Source organism: Eptatretus burgeri, chromosome 12 (genome assembly GCF_056783735.1).
Source record: "Eptatretus burgeri isolate ZD-2024b chromosome 12, Ebu_testis_v1, whole genome shotgun sequence".
Lineage (NCBI taxonomy): Eukaryota > Metazoa > Chordata > Myxini > Myxiniformes > Myxinidae > Eptatretus > Eptatretus burgeri.
In genome coordinates, this window is record NC_140972.1 from 93,312,774 (window position 1) to 93,319,375 (window position 6,602).

At 40.8% G+C, this 6,602-nt stretch overlaps 1 pseudogene across 1 annotated transcript; it reads left to right on the top strand.

The window, feature by feature from the left end:
• Positions 1-997: 997 nt before the first annotated feature.
• LOC147016150 (protein FAM200C-like) lies at positions 998-6,235 on the top strand (annotated as a pseudogene). The gene is made up of 3 exons (XR_015050032.1): positions 998-2,248; positions 2,765-2,869; positions 4,365-6,235. The product of XR_015050032.1 is annotated as a protein FAM200C-like (transcript).
• Positions 6,236-6,602: the final 367 nt, after the last annotated feature.

Genomic DNA, 6,602 nt, shown 5'->3' on the forward strand with positions numbered 1-6,602 from the left:
TGTGCTTTTTCTGGCTTCTGCATTTGATTCTTTGCTTCAAACAATGATGGAGGATAGAGTGAAAGTTCATATTTCATTACCTCATCTAGGCACAGATTTCCCAACTGAGATACCACAAGGAACCTCTGAAATAAAAATGCTGGATCAATGGTTCGATCCTTGTTGACCTTGATGGCCCGGGCTGATGCCAGTGTCCTCACTGCAGTGTTTTGTTTTTGTGAATATGAGAAGACAGATTGTCCTTCCATTTTCTTCTTTGGGTTTCTGCCAACAATGATAACGTACTGCAAAATGACATCCTCATCAGCATTTATCCCTGTGATGATGTTGCAAAGGGTCACCTCATCCGAGAATGGAGAATAATGTTCGAGCTTTGTGGCAATTTTGGCCAAGTCCATCTTGTCCCTATGGATTCATGATGCAGATGCCTCTTTGTGTATACGGTGCGACAGAATTCCTGCACGGCGTAGTTTTCGGCGGAGGACAAAAGAGAAGACATTGTCCAAACAGCTCGTTGATGTTCGGTAACGCCACTTCATTTTTTCAGGAATTTTAACTTTAATGCCACAATCAGGAATTTTAACTTTAATGGAATAATGATATGTAGAAATAAGTTTTTACACTTAACCCTTTGAGTCATGGTTACTGTTTTCACCCCTTTCTGTTTGTTTGTTTGTTTGTTTGTTTGTGAACAGTATTATGGAAAAAATCCTCGACGGATTTCGATGAAACTTGGTGGGGGGGGGGTTAGGTATGGTCCAAGGATCATGCCATCAAATTTTGGACTTGGTCCCCCCCCCCACCAAAAAAAATTGTTTGAGAAAAAATTTTTTTTTTGCATTTCTACATGTTTTAAGTGATTTCCAACCCCTCCAATTTTTTTACCCCCCCTCCCCAAAAAAATAGAGAATTTTTTTTTTGCATTTCTACATGTTTTAAGTGATTTCTAACCCCCCCAAAAAAAAATGTTGGAGAAAAGAACTATAACTCTCAGCACTGTTGACATCATATTTAATGAATAAGATATAAGGTTCACTTGAGTGACCCAGCAGTATTGGCGGCAGAGGTTTTGCACTCAGGTGCTCCCCCTCTAGTTTTTACGATGAAATTATGATTTTTTGTTTTCTTTGCATTATTTTATTTATTTAGGATGTATTTAGCTCACTGAAAGTCATATTATTCCTCAAAAATTAACCTCAAAGGGTTAAAGTGGTTAGAAAGTGTTCAATTCACCAGATATAAGTAGATATCAGACATGTTTTACCATTAGCCGCCATCTTTTTCTAACCGATCTGGACACTTTCTTTTGGTCCAATTTTTGGAAACTTTTGACATGTTGTTCTGGAGACATAGTGGAAAGGAAAAATACCATTAAACATTTTCTTGAAATTTTTTGGGGGTACCCGACAATTTCTCTATATTTTGACTTCACTCGTAGCGGTGAAGGTGTTCACAATGGAGTTTCAAACTGTTACTGAAAGTCACTAAGGTGTAATGTGCAGCTGTAACTAAACAAACTTTGACAAGTAAGGAGAATAAACATTGTCAAATGGATGAAAGCTTCATAATCTCCCAGCAAGGCACAAAGCTGTTGAAGAGGCAAGGTTCAAAATCGGATGAAAAATGGATGTGGCACAAACAATGCCAGATCATGGCCAACCGGGTTTTTTGTTGTTCTTTTGAAGATTTTTTTTGTTGAATCCTTTCAACAAGGAACAAAAGATGAATTGGAGCACCCGCTTAGATATGACTACAGTGTTCAATGACGACGTATGGTGGTCTTGTGCGGGTGGAGCAAGGCCTCGGGAGGGAACTATTGGCGAGCCCGATTCAAACAGCCAAGTCGCTGCGAGGCTCTTTTGACAATGCCAGAAATGTACTTACTGTATCCCTACCAAGGTAATAAGTGACGTCCAGAGCACGTAGACAGATACCATTCAAGTTCTTGTCATGGTGTTTGGTCCATAACGAAGTTATGAAAAGAAGAATATCTTGACCTGGACATGGAGAGCAGGTGAGTCTTCTTTTGATTGATGCTGATGAACCAGTCTTTTCCCCAGTAACTGACATTCTCAAGGTCCCGATTTCGATTGATGCTGTCTTGAAGGTGGAGTGATGCATGCAGGGAGCAAGGACAAGTAGTGTTTCGGGTGGAGTCATCAGCATAAATGGCTAGCTGAGATGAATGGTGGCTGGCAGATCATGTATTTAAAGGAGAAACAAAGAAGGCACCCGACACAGAGCCCCGGTGAGCATCTGCATTAATGTTATGGGCTGCAGAAGATTGACTATAATGCCACACAAACATTTGGTGTGTATGAGAAAGTCTGAGATGATTGCAAGTAAAGGCCCAGAGATACTATACGACTTCAGCTTGTGAATGAGACCCTTCTGCCAAACTTTATCAAAATCCTTAAAGATATCAAGGCTACAAGTTTGGCCTCGTCATGCCAGTCTCGGGCCTGGTTCACATATTGTTATGAGGGAAAGAACATCACCAGTAGACAGGAAAAGACAATTTACTTTTGTCTTTCTGTAAACAATTTGAAGGGCTTTATAGTTACTGTACCATGGGTTTACCACAATGACACCTCGCAACACGATCACTGTCGGCCATCTTCAATCTGCTAATTTCCTTCGCTGAAGGAATCGAACAGGGTTATTGCATTTGGGTTTGTTTGTTGCTTGCAAAATCGAAGAATTTTCAAGTATATTGGTTAGTCGATTTTGTTATTCTCTCTGTTTGAATATTTGTCGCCGACAGGTCACAATTTTAAACCGATCTTCATGAAACCTCACCACCTGGTCGAGTTTGTCATAAGGAAGAAGCCTGTTGTTTTTGAGGTCAAAAGGTCAGCATATGTCAAAGGTCAGCAACTGAGGTGGTATTTCTAAAATCCTCAATTTTCATCTGATTGACTTGAAATTTGAAGAGAATATATATATATATATATATATATATATATATATATATATATATATATATATATATATATATATATATATATATATATATATATATATATATATATATATATATATATATATTTCACGTCATTGAATTCAACCACCAATTCTTTTGTCGGTCCACTTAGGCCAAAAGGTCAACATAGGCCAGCTTTCTAAAATTGTCAATTTTCATCCGAATCACTTGAAATTAGAAGAGTTGCATATTTGGTCATTGAATTCAACCACCAATTATTTTTTGAGATCAAATTTGTTTTACGGATTTTGCAAGTATCGTGCTCTGCATGACATCTTCTTGTTCTGTCTGTTTGGCTATCTGTCTGTGTGTTTGTTTGTCCGCACAGAACTTTCGTGTTGTACTCCGCAACCTCTTGTCGGATTGAGACGAAATTATCACTATTGGTGTGACAACTCATGTAGAATGTTTCAATGATAATTATAATGTCATCGGTCGCGTGGTGTGGCAGCCATCTTGGAAAAAAACGAAAAACTTTGGACCTCTGTATCTCTGAAACTGCATAAAGGAAAAAATTGAAACTTGGCACATAGCAAGTATTCTTCATGGGGAGCGAGTGTGATTTTTGAGGACATCATAGGTGCCCTCGTTATGACATCATAATTGCATATGTAGAATGCGACATCTGATCAGTATGAAGAATTTTAGGGTTCATCTCGGGATAAAATGGTCCACAGAAAAAACTGATGATGTCATCAGTCATGTGATTCAGCAGCCATATTGTTTTTCTTTTAAAAAAACCTTCAAAAATCTTCTTCTCTGAAGTGGCTGAACAAATTGAGGGAAAACTTTACATGTATGATCGCCTATCCATGAGGAAGAAAAGGTTCACACATCTGATGTCATAGGTCACATGGTTTGGCAGCCATATTGTATTTACCGTAAAACCTATAAAAAATCTTCTCCAGAATGGCTGGACAGATCGATGGGAAACTTCACACAAATATTCCCCAAGCCTTGTGTGTACAATTTTGTCCAGGAATAATTGATAGGTCAAATGGTTTGGCAGCCATATTGGATTGAAGAAAAATATTAAATTATGTTTTCTCTGGAACCGCTTAATCAAACGACATGGAATTTCACAATTATGATTTAGTAGTGATGGAAATAAATCACGGGTTCCCAACCGGGGGTAAATTTCCCCCAGGGGGGAAATTTGGGTGTTTCAGGGGGAAATTCTAGTCTGGAATTAAAATTCTGGAAATTATCAGAAAATAATTAGAAAATAATTTCCAGTAATAGCCTTCTGTTCTTCTCTTCTCAGGAGTACCCGTTTCCTGAACTTTACCCGCTTTCATTCTTATGTTTTATTTTCTTTCTTCTTTTTTAGTTTGTTCTTTTCTATTACATGTCTTAATATGATCTCTCTTGTTCTTTTCAGGTCCGCAAGTGATCATGTCGAAAAAACGGATATATTCAGAAGCATATCTAGACTTCGGTTTTACGTTCGTTGTGAATAACGGGGAACATCTGCCACAATGTGTCATCTGCACAAAGACCTTGGGGAATGGTAGCATGAAGCCATTCCAGATGAAGCAACACCTTCAAGGATGCCATCCCGAACTACAGAACAAGGATCGTGAATACTTCAAGCTGAAACAAAATTATCTGAAGAAGATGAGACTGGACTGAACTGGAACGTTTCGTCAGCAAACGGATGCTATTGTGAAAGCGTCATACGAAGTCTCGTACAAGATTGCGAGGGAGAAGAAACCACACACAATTGGTGAAACATTGGTGAAGCCCTGTATGCTGCAGTGCGTGAAGTTGGTCCTTGGTGAGGCTGCCCATAACAAGATGACCCAGATTTCCCTTTCAAACAACACCATTCGGTCACGGATCAATGATATGGCTGAGAGCATCAAGAACCAAGTTGTTCAGAAGGTTCGAGGGTCACAGTTTTTTTCGATTCAACTCGACGAATCGACAGATGTTGCGAATCTGTCCCAGCTGTTGGTCTTTGTTCGTTATACCACCGAAAAAGGAATTGCAGAAGAATTCCTCTTCTGCAAACCTCTCCAGACCACGACCAAAGCTCAGGATGTGATGGACCTTATCAATGATTTTTTCGAAGACAGAAACATCAGCTGGGAGTCTCTGGTTGGGGTGTGCACGGATGGTGCCCCAGCCATGCTCGGCTCTCGATCGGGGTTCGTCACGCTCGTCAAGCAAAAGAATCCGGCAGTGGAATCGACACACTGTCTGATCCACAAAGAGGCGCTTGCTTCGAGAACTCTCCCCAAGAACTTCAAGCAGCATCTCGAGACTGTCATCAAAGTCGTCAACTTTATCAAGGGTTCCGCTCTGAACACTCGGCTGTTCCGTCGGCTCTGTCAAGGCATGGAAGCCGACCACGAATCGTTGCTGTTTCATACTCAGGTGAGGTGACTCTCAAAGGGAAACATGTTGCAGCGAGTCCTGGAATTGTTTGATGAGGTCGTAGCCTTCCTTCGGGCCCAAGAGAATGTTGTGCTTCTGGAGGCGTTGAAGGGTGAGTTTTTCTGTGTGCGGCTGTCCTACTTGTCCGATATTTTCAGTGCATTGAACGAGCTCAACAGGAAACTGCAGGGCAAAGGGACCAACATTCTTTTTCAGTCGGACAAGATCAGAGCTTTCGTGGCTAAACTGGAACTGTGGAAGAAAAGAGCGGGGAGTGGAATTTTTTCCTCATTCCTCGCTCTGAACGAATGTGTGGAGGATATGGAGGATGGTCTGCCTGATCCAATAGCCGAGGATATCAAACAACACCTCGAAGGCTTGGAGGAAGAATTCAAGTATTACTTCCCGGGGATCACAAACGAGAGCAACGAGAACAAGCTTATCAGAGACCCATTTCAGAGGAACGTTGATGATGTGCCAGAAGCGTGGCAGGAAGAGTTCCTGGACTTGAAAAACGACTCTACAGCGAAGGATGCCTTCCAGAATATGGAACTGGAAGAGTTTTGGACCCAAGTCCGAGGAACCTACCCGCTTCTTGCGACCAATGCTCTGCGGATATTGGTCCAGTTTTCTTCCACCTACCTGTGTGAGACAGGATTTTCGGCACTGGTACACCTCAAAACAAAGGCACGCAACAAGTTGGAGGTGGAGGCGGATCTTCGCTGTGCGCTCTCCATAACTCCCCCAGACATTGAAGGACTCGTGAACGGCAAACAATGCCAGAAGTCACACTAAAATGCTGTGTTCTTATTCAATACAATTTAATGTTAGCTGTGTTAGTGCATTTGAAAAATAAATTAGTAAATAGTCTCAGTGTGTTTTAACTGTTCTTTCTCTCATACACATGAAGGGGGAAATCTGGATGGTTGAATTGGGTGCAGGGGGAAATGACAGAAAAAAGGTTGGGAACCACTGGAATAAATGCTTTAAATTTAATCTTGATTGGATGCATGGTCTGGCAGCCAGAATGATTAATTTTTTTATGATGTGTGTTCATTTTTTTATTTTTATTTTTAAAAATAAGGCTCATTTGGCTGTGCTGGGATGGGTTTGAGGGTAGAGGAGTAGCAGCTGAAATGCAAATCCTATCCAGGGTCCTCCTGATGACTTCATCTTTGCTTTTTGCTTGTTCGGGTTCCTTCCGATTACTCCAATGCAGGACTGTACCTATTTGGTCTTA